This window comes from Dasypus novemcinctus, chromosome 9 (genome assembly GCF_030445035.2).
Source record: "Dasypus novemcinctus isolate mDasNov1 chromosome 9, mDasNov1.1.hap2, whole genome shotgun sequence".
Lineage (NCBI taxonomy): Eukaryota > Metazoa > Chordata > Mammalia > Cingulata > Dasypodidae > Dasypus > Dasypus novemcinctus.
In genome coordinates this window covers 78,887,296-78,902,321 of record NC_080681.1, presented here as the reverse complement: position 1 = coordinate 78,902,321, position 15,026 = coordinate 78,887,296, and the positions used below count along the sequence as shown (strand labels likewise).

Sequence of the window (15,026 nt, the reverse complement as noted above, 5' to 3'; positions counted from 1 at the left end):
AGTACACATAAAACAAAAAACCAACAAACAACCCCAAATCTCTCTCCAAATCCCACCACCACGAGGTAACCACTGCTTAGATTTTGGTGATCCTTTTTCCGACATCTCTCTATGCATTTATACGTTAAATATGAATACAGAGCTACAAAAATGTGAGGCTGCTCTACGTGCTGTGCCATAACCTAATTTTGTCCCTCAACAGTGTGTTAAAACATATTCATCGGTGTTATCATTTTGAAGATGAAGAACTTTCAGTTCAGAGATGTGAGACCACTTGCCTCTCCTCCCTCCCTCTCTTTCTTCCTTCTCTCCTTCATTTCTTTCTTTTTAAAGGAATGAATTCACTGGAAGCAGGGAAAGAAAGAATTTATCAAAGTCTTGCCATAGAGTGTGAGATGGATGATTTTTAAATGCTGTTTTATTCTCCACACCCAAGGAGCAGTCTGAATGAGCATGCAGTGCTGTTATGCTGATATATATATATAGGGCTGTCTCTTTTCTCTTCTTCTGAAGAGTGCAAGGCCTTAATTGAAAATGAAACAGTGCGTCCCTGTGACTGGGAAGTTGGCAGACACGAAGCAAGCCAGGGCTTAAAATGTGCTTTGCCATGGGGCTTGCTCTTTTGTGCCCTTGCCGTTGCTGGGAAAAGATCGTGTCCAGGCTGGCCCACTGGTCCCAGGATGAGGATGTGAAACGTGTGCAGCAGAGTCACTCCAACCAATCCACAGATTTGTGAGTTACGAATAAATGCTTACTGTTGGGTGCGACTGAAATGTTGAGGCTGTTTGTTCTGCAGCAGTGGTTGACTGATACTTCAGGGGTGTGTTGCTAAAGTTGCTCAACCTCTCAGCATCTGTTTTCCCTCTTCTGAAAAAAAGGATAGTAATGACCTACCTAAAAGGGCTGTTGTAAGAGTCAAACAAGTTACTAGACGCCCCTTTGGTAGTGAGCACTCAGTTAATATTAGCTATTATCATGGCCTTAGAGCAGGGTTTTTAAAATCATACAACCCGCTAATGGGCCAGGAAATCAACTTAGTGTGTCACCTAGTGTTTTCTTTTGATAAGATAGAATAGAAAATTATCACAATATTTCACAATTAGGAAGGGTAAATACTGTTTTGTGGAACTGTTGTTTCTGAGTGTGTGCATAAAACAAAATTTCTTTCTGGAGGTCACAGTCAAAAGAACTGGAAAGCCTCTGCCTGAGCAGGGTCAGGCTGTTTCCTTCCCAGAGTCCTGGGTGGCTGGTGACGGGGCAGGCATGGGGGCAGGGGGATGCCAAGGGCACCGCCACGCTCTGTGTGCCTCCCCCAGGCCAGTCCTTCATGTCACTGAAAGGCCAGGCAGAAAAAGCACTTACTTCATTCACTCACTTCTTAAAAAAAAGATTGCATGCCTCCCCGTGGCAAACCCCATACAGGGTGCTGGGGACACAAAGAAGACTCAGGCGTGGCTGTGTCTCTCCCCAGGGGCTGACTTTTGTTGACTGACTTACGTCATAGAAGGGTTAAGTGTGCAGAGTCTGGGTCAGTGGGCTGAGAATGAACCCTGACTCCCCTGCTCACAGCAGCGTAGCCTTAGGCAGGTTTCTCCACCAGCCTGAGCCTATCTCTACCGGGGGCACATCAGTAACTGGGTGAGGTTGCCTGCTCATGAGGCAGAGCCCTCAGCATGCTGCCAGACCCACAGGAAGCAGCGGGCAAACTCTCAGCTGTTATTACTACCCTCAAGGTCCAAGTGTGTGACCTGCGTTGGAGATTCTGTGACCCGGGGTGAAAACCTGTTTCATTTCACGTGCCATTTGTGCCAGTTGCCTGGAGTACCGTGTTGAGAAAGATTCTGAGGCCAAATCTGAGCGCAGTAAAAGAAAGCATTGAGAAATTAGAGCTGTCGGCCATGCTCAAGGGAGAGGAGAACGAGGGTGCAGATGTCCCCTGTTTGCCATCCCTGACCTAGCCTGACCTGGAGACTGAGTCCCAGAAAGGGGAAGTGACATGCCCCCGGTCAGAGCTGGCATTTGGGCCAGGACTTCCAACTCTACCCAGGGCTCTTGCCAACTTTCCTTCTGCCCTGGGGAGGAGTGGGGTGACCAGAGGAGCCTGACGGTATCTTCCGGGGAGCTGTGCGAGCATCTCCCCTTGGTGCCAGCTCCGTGGGGGTTCAGCAGCTTGCATCAGGCTTGGGAACATTTGAGGCGAAATACAGCCCTGTGGAGAGCGGCCGCTTGAATGGCACTTTTTGCGATGATGAATGTGCTTGTTTGGATTTGAATGAGATGGAATCAGCAGATACAGGATTGCGCTGGAAACTGAAGGGGTGGAGAACTCTTCTTTTTTTCCTCCTTGAAAAAGCATGATTTTTTATATTGCAATTAAACAGCCCTTTGGGCTGATTTTGCTTCTCTACTGCTGACATTGAAAAATGCCAAACAAAGATAGCAGCTCTGCTCGGCTCCAGGGATGGGAAAGCAGCCGCTGCCTCTCAGGAAAACAGGGTAAGGGACGCTACAGCTCTGGGGCAAAGGCCACCCACACCGTCCTGGGAAATGCGGCTTCCCAGCTGCTGTGGAAACAATCCCTGAGCATATGGGGCAGTCCTATCCAGCTGTCCCCATGAAGGGCCATCAGCACTTCTATCCCAGGACCCAGAAATGACCCTATTTGCTAAAGAGAGGAATTTGGCCCAAAGTCTATGTATCTTAGATCCTACCTGGGGATCAAAGGTTTTGAAGGCTGGACGTGGCAGGGTCCTGTAGGGGCCGTTGACATTTGAGGATTGCCCAGCATCTGAATCCCTTTTCAATGGTTGTGATACAGGGCCACACCTCCCACTTTGCAAAATGAGGCAGAACAGATGGTCGTCAATCCTCTCCCTGAAAGTGGGACCTGGGCTCAGCTCTGGACTCTGCTGGGACCTTGGCTCTTGAGGGTGGGACACAAAGCAGAAAGGGCCATCAGAGATGGTGGCAAGAAAGTAAACGATGGTGGCTAAGAGGTGGGCTTGGGAAAACTGGCTCTTCCATTTATTAGCTGTGAGGCTTGGGCAACTTGCTTTACCGCTCTGTGCCTCGGTTTCCCCATCGCCTGGTGAGGGCTCAGTATAAGTTAGCTGTTGCTGTTACTTGCAGTGGGGGCAAAAGCAGAGTCCTGCAGGTAGAAGCAGGTCTCCAGTGGGACTCCTGATTGTGGTGGGGTGGGGGCAGGCAGGTCCACCTGCAGCAGATGGATTCTAAGGCACGGCTGTGTCTGGCCTCCCAGTGGTCTGCCCTCCCTTGGCTCAAACCAATATCCTTCCAATAAGCTCCTTTTCTGCTTAAGTTGGTTAGGGTTATTTTTGTTGTCCTTACCCAAGGACCCTGGCCAGTACATGCTGTAATTAATCCACAGAATGATTTTGAGGAAACTTCAGAATCAATTTGTGTGGTCAGGGCAGCTTTGGATTAAGAGCCTGATACCTGTTATCTGTTGATCCTCTGCCCTGCCCCCTGGGAGAGACAGAGCACCCGTCTGTTTCCCACTTGCTCATGGATTCACAAATGAGATAAGGAACATGAAGGCTGTTGGTATATTATGAAGACTTCCACCACTAGTGGGTTATACTTTCGCATCGTATAACAGTATCCTCAGCGGACCTCAGTTCAAATCCTGCATCCGTCACTTGCTTTGGACAAATCACCATCCAACCCTTCACCTTGATTTCCTTATCAGTAAAATTGGAAGAATGGTACCCAGAGAATTCTATATGAGAATATTGTAACATACCACACTGAAAGTGTGGGTTGGCAGGACCACGACTGACCTCACTACAGAATTTCCTGCTTCATTCAGAGGTCAGGGCAGGAAAAGGAACTGGGACGCTGGGACTTGTGAGGGTGGCATGGTGGCCAGGGAGACCTGCCGTGGATGGAGGCCTGCTTGGCCCGTTCAGGAGGGACTGCCTCTCTGTGGCTCTGGCTTTAGGTGTGCTTAGGCCACTCAGAGGTCAGTTCTCAGAACCACAGTTTTCCTTGGGTCTCCGTGCTTCTCAGGCTCTCCCAGCCACCCAGGTTCCCTTGGGCACCTTGTGGAGAGGAGGGTGGGTAGGCATGGGTTGGGGTAGGAGCTGCTATTATTTTTTTTAAAAAATCATAGTGGGTAAAAGAAATGGTTCTGAAGTTAGTCTGCCAATGTTAGAATAGCAGTGACATCATCGCTCTCTGTGTGACCTTGAACAAATGAATTAACTTCTCCGAGCCCTATTTCCCCAATCTGTAGAATGAGGCTGATAATCTCTCTGTCAAAGAGTTGTTGGACATGTGATGGTTTGAAGAGGTTTGTACACCAGAAAAACATGTTCTAAAGGTAATTCAATTGGTGTGAACCAATTGTAAGTAGGCTCTTTTGGTGAGTAGGATCTTAAGATGTGACCCACCTCATTCAGGGTGAGTCTTAATCTTCTTACTGGAGTCCTTTATAAGACAATGAAATTCAGACACAGATAAGAGAAAGTCAGGGAAGCAAGAAGCTGAAAGCAGTGAAATCCAGAAGAGAAGGGAGAGACCAGCAGAAGCTGCCATGTGCCTTGCCATGTGACAGAGGAGTCTGGGATTGCCAGCGGCTGGTCTTCAGGAAGAAGGTATTGTCTTGATGACACCTTGAGGTGGACATTTTGATAGCCTCAGAACCGTAAGCTTGTAAACTATGAATTCTCCATTGTGAACTGCCCCCATTTCTGGTATGTTGCTTTTGGCAGGCCAGCAAACCAGAACAGGTGGATTAAGTGAGAAAAAAAATGTGTGAAAGGCTCACCACTGAGCTTTAATAAACAGTAATTACTATTGTTGTTGTCAGATTTATCTTGTCAGTCCTCTTTGTGGCACGCCCCCTTTGCCTCCTCCCCCAGGTGTCTGCCCGCACCAGAGGGAAGGAAGCTCAGTTAGGCAGGCGCGTCCTGACAGCAGGCCCCAGCTTGCTCTGGGCTCGGGGTGAGTCCTTGCTGGGGCTCACCAGTCACTGACGCGAGCCCCAGCCCTGCTCCGGTGCCCACACTGGTGCCCGGCGCACTCAGGGAGGATCTCCGCGCGGGGCCTGGAGGCGTTATTATTTTGGGTACAGGACCTTGTTCAGAAAGTGGATGAGTTTAATTACAGGAAAAGTGTGACTAATGTGATCCTTTCATTCCTGAGCTGTGACTTCCAGGCACCTGCTCCATTCAGGGGGGAAGAAAGGTTTAAATTGGAAAACGCTTCTTCTGCAGTCCCTAATCACCACCTCATTGAGGATGACGGTACAAAATGTTTTCCACTGAGGCAGTGTACCAGAGCGAGGGGCGAAGCCTGAGGGGGGCTGGCAGAGCCCCCAGAGGAGGGACAGCCCCGAAGGCCACAGCTTCTTCTCTTCACCGCGCTGGGATGGGGATTGTCCAAATGTAGGGGCAGGGGCAGTGAAACTCAGCCACGTCTAGGACAGGATGTTTCACAGCCCTCAAAGCGAATCTACTGAAAGTTCAAGATCACAAGAAAATGCTTATGTGAAAATGTCAAGTGAGAAAAGCAGGCTATACAATTATATGGCCAGATGATCCCAATGATCTAAAAACTAGCAAAATTTCTCATGTAGAAAAGGCTGGAACTTTGCTTCCATGCAAGAAAGAGTAACAGGGACCAGATTCCACCCCCCAACTCCCATCTGAAACAACTAAAGCACCCGACAAAATATATCAAACAAGGGATTTCAGACATTGGACACCAGGTAGTGCCAGAGAGTGACCCCTGAGAGAGGGGACATTGATGGGGTGAGCCTCCAACTCTCCCAGCTTCCTGCCAGGAGAGAGTTTTCAGGCCTCCAAGCAGGGAGGGGGAGCCCAGGTGGAACCTGAACTTTCTGAGTTGAGATGTCAGTTCTCCCCAAACTGATCTATAGACTCATCGCAAAATCAATGTTAACACCAATATTCAAATTCATATGCAAATGCAAAGGATCTAGAATACAAACTAGAAAACAACTTCAAAGAACAAACTTGGAAGACAAACATTACCTGGCTTCAGGACTTGTTGTAAGGCTACAGTAATCAAGGTAGTGTAGTACTGGCATAAAAATGAAACAGAAAAGTCCTGAAAAGGGCCCATACATACATGAGCAACTGATTTTCCACAAGGATGAAAGAGTATTCTTTTCCAAGAAATGGCAATGAAACAAAATCGTATAGCCATATGACAAAAAAATTGAACCTTGACTCTTACTTCACACCATATACGAATATTAACCCGCAAAGGACTAGGGGCCTACAGTAAGAGCTAAAACTACAAAACTTCTAGAAGAAAGCACAGGAGAAAATCTTGATGACTTTCGGTTTTGCCAAGATTTCTTAAATACAACATAGAAAGTATGAACTTTGAAAAGGAAAAAAATCAATAAATTGGACTTCAACAGAACCATTAATTTTGTTCTTCAAAAGACTTAAGAAAGTGAAAAGGCAGACCCCAGGCTGGGAGCAAAGATTTGTAAAACATATGTCCGACATAGTGGTGATGACTGCACAATTTTGTGAATATAAGAAAACCACTGAATAGTACACCTTAAAAGGGTGAATTTCATGGCATGTGAATTATATTTCAATAAAGCTGTAAAAAGACCCAAAACATATGCAACAAATAACTTGATCATAGAGAACTCTTGCAACTCAATAAGATGATAAAATTTCAATTTTTAAAATTGAGCAAAAAATTTAAACAGGCACTTCACCAAAGAAGATATACCAATGCAAATAGCCATATGAAAAGACACCCAAGATCACTGCTCATTAGAGAAATGCAAATTACAACAATGAGTCACCATTGCACACGCACGAGAAGGGCTGTGTTTTGGGTGCCATTATATGGGCGCCCAGGCAGTACGGGTAGTTTGAAAGGGGCCACCTGCCTCTCTTCTCACTTACAGCCCCCCTCGGGCATTCCAGACACCCACATGCATGTTTAGGAGTTCATGGAATCCTCTCTGGGCAGGTCAGTGCCTGGATCCCAGGCTGGGGAGGGAAAAGGAGGGAGTACCAAAGGCGACTTTGGTAAATGATGGAGCAGGCCCTGCAATCCAGGGGCAGGGTCAGGGGGTTCCAGCAAGGTAGCTCAGGGAGGCGGGGGGAGGCTGGTGCAGTAACATCAGGGGAGCTTGGGGCAAAGGGAGGGAGGTAAAGAATCGGCCAGAAATGAGGGCCAGAACCCGGACAGGGATGGAGGAAGAGGAAGTGGGCAGACCTGAGAACTCAGCAGGCAGCGTCCATGGGATTCTTGAGTGACTGGATTTGGAGGGGATGGAGCGGGGCATGGAGAAAGAGGAGTGAGGGGGAGCCAGGGGCTGGGGCAGTGTCGTCCATGGAGGCAGACTGTGAGGAGGAGCAGGTGTGTGGAGACATGAGCTTCCATTTCGCAAATGTGCGGTTTGTGTGCCCGCGGGCACCCCGGCACTTGCCTGGTGGGCCGTGGGCCACGGGGTCTGAGGGCCAGGGCGCCCCGGGCTTGAGCAGGCACTCTGGTGGGCAGCAGATGGGAGCGCCTGGAAGCCTTGGGCATGGAGATGTCATGTGCAGAGGCAGCATGGAGGAAGGGGAGCTGGGCCAAGGGCTGAGGGGCACTCGCATTAGGAGAGGTCGGGAGGCTCAAAAAGGAAAACGACAGCAAGTGGCCTGTTCCCCCGCCAGCTTCTTCCTGGCTGTGACTGGAGACGGCATAAGGGAGGGGTGGGGAGGACTCCGGCCTGGCACTTAGAGGAGACAGGTCCTCTCCGAGGTGCCAGACGGAATTGCCCGTCTCAAGCAACAACCGGGCCCGTTTCCTCATGTCTCAATCTGGTTTTTATCTTGAAAGAAGTTGGGCCCAATTCTTATCCTAGTCCACCAACCCCTCGGCTTTTCCCTTTTTCACTTCCCCGTTCCCTCATTGATACTGCAAACTGCACACCACGCACAGGCCAGCGCTGGGCGGACACCGCCTGGGGAATGGAGCAGACGCGGGCCCTGCCCTCAAGGAGTTCACAGGCCACTGCAGCCTGCTGGACGAGGGAACCAGCCGGGACCCTTTTTTTCTGTTCCCAGTGTTTTATCCTCCCTGAAGCCCTCTAGACTTCAGCCCAGATTCATCTTTTCTTGCTCTACCCTGGCAACACCTGGGCCCTCTGGCTCGTCCTTATTCTCTCTCTCCCTCTCCCACCGAATCCAATCTCCTCTCTCTCCCAAGTCACTGTCTAAGGTCAGGCCCTCATATCTGACTGATTCCTTCTTGCTCCCCAATTGTCTTCCTTTGGCCTTAAACTTTCCTAATGATTTTTAGTTGCAAGTGACATAAACCCAACTTAAATTGGCTTAAACAAAAAAACAGAACATATTGGCTCATGTAACTAAAAAACTCAGTGGTACAGCTACAGGCATGGCTATATTCAGGGGATCAAACAGTATCAGCAGGACCTGATCTCTCTGCATGCTTTTTTTTTCTCCCTGAATCAGGATACCTCTCAGTCATTCCTTCCATGGTTTGGCCTCATTTTCCCCACATCAAAACCAGAAGAGAGTTTTTTCTTTTCCTTACAGCTCTAATCAAAGCCCAAGAGTTGAGATTCATTGGCTGTGACTGGTTACATGCCCATGCCTAAACAAGTCATTGGGGCCCAGGGGTGTGCAGTTTTCTAATTGGGAATGTCTGGGTCACACAGCCACCCCTGGGGTTGAGCTCGGGTAGGAGCCACCTGAACCACACAGACAGCAAGTGGGGAGCAGATCTTCCTCCAGAAAAATCCACGTTGCTGTTGGAGTGGGTAGGATAGACAAGAAACTGGTGTCAGGAGACTCGGTCATCTCAGCTGAGACAGGACAGCATTTGCAGAGAACAGGCAGCTGTAAAAGGTTTGTGTGCAAAAGAAGTGTTGATTATAGTCATTTACACAACGCGTTTTCTATTTCTGCCCAATCATCATGCCCCACAATCACCATTGCTCGACGTCAAGTGTCGGATCAGCTCTGTTGCATAATATTTAATTGCATCACTGAAGTCTGCCTGAAGGACACTGGTCCCCACGGCGCTCTGCACGCTCCCTCGCGTGGCTGCCGGCTCTGGGCCTGAACTACCCGGAGAAGACCTCCCCGCAGGGCCCCTGTGCACCCAGGGTGCTCTGGGCTAACCGTGGACCTGGCTTCAGGATGCTTCTGACCTAAGCTCAGCTTTGGCCTCTGGTTTGAGTTCAAACTTGCCCTGGCCCTAGGGAGGTTAAGGCAGTAGTGCGGGTGTCATGGGAATAGGGTCCCAAGGTTCCAGCACCCCTCCTGCCACACAGGTCCCCTATGGGGGTCGGGGGCTCTAGTGCAAGAATGGCTTAAGGACGAGCCCTAGCAGCAGCCGCTGAGGACCTCTTCTAACCAGCAACCCCTCCCCTCGCTGCCAGATTATCTGTCCCCCTTCTTTGATAATTGGGACAGACCAGTCATTTTAAAGAAAGTGCCTCAGGTTGGGGCTTTTCAGGGATCTCTCATGCCAGAATTCTGGGTCTGGTCAATGGCAACAGGCACAGAAGGGCTTGTCCAAACACGATTTATTGAAGACACCTGATGGTCTTGGTTTAGGAAGTGAGGAAGAACAAGGCCATTCCTTTTCCAAGGTTCGAAGGACAATTCCTGGGTGAGGCTTGCTGTGGAGTCCACGTTCTCTGTCCTGGGGCGCCCCCTTCTGGCCATAACTATGAATGGTGTCCCACCGAGCTCAGGTGTGCGCACTGTGTGCGCAGAGGCTCAGAGGGCAGTACCCACCTGCTCTGCACTTCAGGCCCAGGACCTTCCAGGTAAGCCACAAGGTCCACCTGGGCATGGGCAGGTGACACCCTAGGGGAGAGGGCTCAGGCCTTTCTGCTCTGACGGCGTGTCTGGGACTTTTGGTGCTAATCTCTTTACTTACCTGAGAGTCTGCTTGCCCACCTGTGAGATGGGGTTAAATACCTGCCCAATTTTCACAGGGTTGTCAGAGTTGTATATAATTTACAAAGCCATTCTGTAAATGCTATTTGAGACGATGTTCATACACAGTGCCATGTAAAAGCCACACATTTCTTAAACATGTTGACTATGGCTCTGGTTGACAAGTACGTGAACAGTTGTCCCGTGGCTCAGAGGAAGGTGCACTGTGGCACCAGGCAGAAAAGGGGCAGGGGCTGCTGCCAGCCCTCCTTCCCTAGCTCCAGTCTGGCTGCTTGGAGAAGGGGAGGGTGCGTGTGTGTGTAAATTAGTGCAGTGGGGAACTGTGAGGTCTAGAACCTTCTCTGGTTCTGGGATGATCGCTCCTGCCAGCTTCTCCCTTCCCCCTGCAGATGGCTTGGGGTCACTCTCCGTCGTTTTCTGTGTAATGGGTCTGGAAATGTGACTCAGCCAAGATCCAGGTTTTCAAAGTCTGTCTGGGGGCCTGGGCTGGGGCTGGCAAAGCCTTTTCAGGTGTGTGGAGACTCCATGGTGTATTTTTGTAAAGCTACAAGTATTTGATTTTAAATTCTGTTCCATATTCTGAGATCCTATCTAATGTTGGATCGTAAAGTTTCCCTTTTTTAAAGACTTTTTTTTTTAAATTTTATGACATGATGGTTGAAGAGAGAATAGCAGTAGTTCTTTAAGGACAAAATAAAAAGGTGGCAGCCCAAAGCACCTGAAACATTAAGAAGCCAAAGTCAAAAACAAATACTGGCATGTGAAATCCAGAAGTGGAGACGCTCTGGGCATGGCTGGCTGCTGCGGGGATCTTTCTAAAATGAATATCTGCTGCTGCCGCTTTCCTGCTCTAAGTCCTCCAGGGGCCTCACCATTGCCTCAGGGGAGATGCAAAATCAAGGAGGCTCCTGAGCCTTCCAGACCCAAGAGGGCCCTCACCAACATCTCATACATTATTCTCCAGTAAGAACTGCCGTCCCCCTCTGCCCAGCTCCCTCCCAACGCCAGCTGCCTAGAACCTCTGTCCTGGCTCTGGACTTCTAGCCAGCAACTTCTCACCCTGTTCCAGCTTAGCCCGAAGGCCACCTCTTCCAGGAAGTCTCGCTGACCTCCACTGGGGCTGGCCCCTCCCTGGGGTCTGCAGTGCCAGGCCCCCGGGGTCTCACCTATTATGATTGTCTGCAGCTGGCTCTGCCACCCCCACCACAGTGTGAGGCCCTCCAGAGAAGGGGTGCACCCCAGAGGGGCTTGGTGAGGGCTGGGGAGGATGTGAAGGAAGCAGGAGATCCTTGGGCCACTGCTGGGCAGAGGCCAGGGACCTGCGGGAGCTGTGGTGGAGGTGTCCCTCCTGGTGACAGCTGTCCCTGGACTCATTCATTCACACCTAAGCACAAATGGCCGAGGGTGCTAGGCATGGCCAGGACTTCCCACAGGGCCACCCCACTCCATGAGATGCTGAAGGACCCTTCCCGTATGACCATCGTGGGAGGGGCTGGGACCCAGCAGCAGCTGGCGGCGGCATCCTTCCTTCCTTCCTTCATTTTTCTCAATGATTTTCAGTCAGCATTATTGGGATACAATTCACATACAATAAAACTGGCCTATTTAACACAGTTTGAGGGGTTTTGATAAAGACCCTATAGAGGGACACAGACGTGGCTCAACTGATAGAGCATCCACCTACCACATGGGAAGGGCCAGGGTTCTATACCCAGGGCCTCCTGACCCGTGTGATGAGTTGGCCCACGCGCAGTGCTGCCGTGTGCGAGGAGTGCCATGCCGCGCAGGGGCACCCCCATGTCAGGGTGCCCCACACGCAAGGAGAGCCGCCCTGCATGAATAAAGCGCAGCCTGCCCAGAAGTGGCACCGCACAGACGGAGAGCTGATGCAGCAAGATGACGTAACAAAAAAGAGATGGAGTTTCCTGGTGCCACCAATGGTACAAGTGGACACAGAAGAACACACAGCGAGTCGACACAGAGAGCAGACAATGGGGCGGGGGAGGGGGGAGAGAAATAAATCTTTTTTTAAAAAAAAGACCCTATAGAACCCCCCCCCCGCCCCCGCCAAGAAAGAGGTCATTTCCATCATCCCCAAAAGTGGATGTTTCTATCACTATAGTTTTGCCTTTCCTGAATATCTAGAAATAGACTCCTACAGAGTATAGCTTTCTGAGATTGGCTTCTTTCACTCAGCGTGATGCTCTTGAGATTCATCTGTGTGGGTGCATGAATCTGTAGTTAACTCCTTTTTATTGCTGAGTCTTCTAACATTAGGGTTGTTCTATCTGTGCCCTAGTTGAGGGGCCATCCTTCCTTTTTAAGGGAGAACGAAGGTCCTAAACAACAAAGTGGATAATGTGGTTCTGGGAGAAAAGCAGGTGGCAGAGGCCCCTTCCAGAAAGGACGGTCAGGATGGTTCTCTAATGGGTCATTGTCTTGACTTCCCAGCAGGCCTGTGGAAATGATGTTTTACAGGCTGCTTTCCTAGATTTTATCAAGAGCCTCCTCCACTCCAAGTCTTGTGAGCAGAGCATTCATTTACTTTCCTTTGCGTGGACGTTCTTTTTGCAATGGACAGGTATTAAAGGGAATTAACAAGCTGTGTCTGCTCTCCTGCATTGGGCCCATGTGTATGATACAAAACAATGGGACTGGAAGACATGGAGCTCCAGCCTGGGCAGCTGTGCCCTCAGCAAGAGGCACCTGCTCGCTGGGTCTTAGTTCCTGGGGCCTGGACAAGAGGGAACTCTCACAGTTGTTAAAGAGTTGCAGGCAAAGCTAGTGGTTTGAAGACCTGAGTTCAAGTCCTAGTTCTGTCTTGTACTAGCTGTGGGACTCTGGCCAAGTGTTTATCTTCTCTGTAAAGAGTGGCGCCACCAAGCTGTTTAGAGACATGTGGGCCTCTCCTGTGGGCACCCCACGCCCCTTGCTTCTTGGTGGGGAGTAAAGGACACTGCCTCTTACTCTTCTTTTTTTTTTTTTTAAGATTTTATTTATTTATTTATTTCTCTCCCCTCCCCCTCCCTACCCCGGTTGTCTGTTCTCTGTGTCTATTTGCTGCGTCTTCTTTGTCCGCTTCTGTTGTTGTCAGCGGTATGAGAATCTGTGTCTCTTCATTGCATCATCTTGTTGTGTCAGCTCTCCATGTGAGCCGCACCATTCCTGGGCAAGGCTGAACTTTCTTTCACACTGGGTGGCTCTCCTTACGGGGCGCACTCCTTGTGCGTGGGGCTCCCCTACGCAGGGGACACCCCTGCATGGCACGGTACTCCTTGCGCACATCAGTACTGCGCATGGGCTAGCTCCACACGGGTCAAGGAGGCCCGGGGTTTGAACCGCAGATCTCCCATATGGTAGACAGACGCCCTAATCATTGGGCCAAGTCCGCCGCCCCTTCTTTTTTTGAATAGAGTTAAAATAGTCATAATATGTAACTACCACCACCCCCAACACACACACTGCTTGAGTATCCCTGGGCCTGTGTTCTTCTAGGAGCTAGGGAGTCAACACCCTTAAAATCAAAATTTTCCATTCCTGCACTATTAACAAGATTCCTCTCTATTTGTTCTTCTTGCCTGTGCTGCAATTCTCTCACTCCCCTGATGGATGACCTTGAGCAAGCTACTTAACGGCTCTAGGCCTTAGTTTTCTCACTTGTTAAATGGGGATAAGAGTTATCTGCCCTCGTGGGGCTACTGTGAGAATTAAACAAGGTAGACATGGAGATGGAAAATGTGTCATACCCCGCCTAGCACAAGGTGAGTACTCCATATCAGTTTGCTGCTGTGATGGTGACAGTGGTGATGGTGATGGCCCGGTCCTTCTGGACCAGATCCAAGATGGGGCGTCATCGTGCAAATGCCTACACCTGTGCTACGGAGCCATGCTGGGGGACTCAGCGCCATCCATTAGGCATCTATGCCCGCACCTGTCGCAGCCCCCCCCCGCCCCCACCGCTGCCCGTGCAGGCACCCCCCGCACACCACACTGCCAGTCTCCGCCTCCACCAGGAATGGCAGGTATTGATGGTGAAATCAGCCCCTCCAAAATCACAAGAACTTTGTCATGTATTCCAAAAGTTTAAAAACTCAACTAGCAAAACTTGTCCTTAATGTTTTGCTCCCTGGATGTCAAGCTCTCCTTTGTTCTGGATCAATGCTGTGGCTTCCTTTCTTTCAAATGCTGAGTGGAATTTCCTTTCTAATATATATTTATTGCACCGTGTTTATTGCTACTCTTTCAAAATGTACGTTCAGAACACTTTTCAAATGTTTGCAATGTGTTTGTGAGTAAAAAGCCTCCCTCTCCTGGGGGATCCCCAAAGAATTTCTGGAATGGTGGTGAAGGTGGATCTTGGGCTGGATTCATGAATAAAAGCGACCCTATAAGATGCATTGATGACTGAGGTGAGACAGTCCCCGTCCCTGTGGGATGCCTCGTTTCATCCAGTTGCTAGGTAATACCTGGCAGTGGAAGGTTCTCAGATGAAGTGGGACAAATCCTCATTTCCTGACCCTACCATCGCTGGAGGCTCTTCTTTGTCTAGAACGCCGCCCCTCCCTTCCCCTCACCCTCACCGCCAGCCTGGGATGTGGGGGCCATTCTCAGTTCACAGACGAGAACACAGGCCCACAGCCCTAGCACATGTTGTCCAGCACGCCAGTGGGATGTGCAGGCAGAAACAGGGTGAGAGGCTGGGGAAGCCCTGGCCTCCTGAGAGCACCATCATTGAGTAGATTTGCATGGGAATCAGGGGCAGAAGCAGGCTGTGTCTCTCAATCTGCCAAGTGGTTTTCCATTTTAAGTCTCTTCCCATTTCATCAACACTAATACACTCTACTATGTTAATAGGTTTGTTTAGCATGGGGCCTTCTTTGCTCTTTTTACATACAGGTTGGTAAGTTTTGACATATGCATACACCAGTGAAACCATCCCCGCTACCAAGAGAGCAAACCTCCCCATCAACCCCCATGTTTCCTTGTGCCCTTTTCACTCTCCCTTGTGCCCCTCCCTGGCCACTCCATCTGCAGGCAACCACTGATCTGCTTTTTATCACTATAGATTCGTTTGCACTGTCTAAAGTTTCA

The 15,026-nt window shown here is 49.9% G+C and overlaps 1 protein-coding gene across 10 annotated transcripts in view; it reads left to right on the top strand.

Moving 5' to 3' along the window:
• Positions 1 to 15,026, top strand: part of DMRTB1 (DMRT like family B with proline rich C-terminal 1) — a 140,762-nt gene that overhangs the window by 59,229 nt on the left and 66,507 nt on the right. The window contains exon 1 of one of the 10 annotated variants that reach the window (XM_058303550.2): positions 232 to 732. The exons of 7 other annotated variants lie outside the window; for them this stretch is intronic. The gene's annotated coding sequence lies outside the window, so the exon portion shown is untranslated. Of the gene's footprint in view, positions 1 to 231; positions 733 to 2,014; positions 2,497 to 15,026 lie in introns of those variants that run through there. 2 more of the 10 variants (XM_058303558.1, XM_058303549.1) reach the window with 2 other exon arrangements.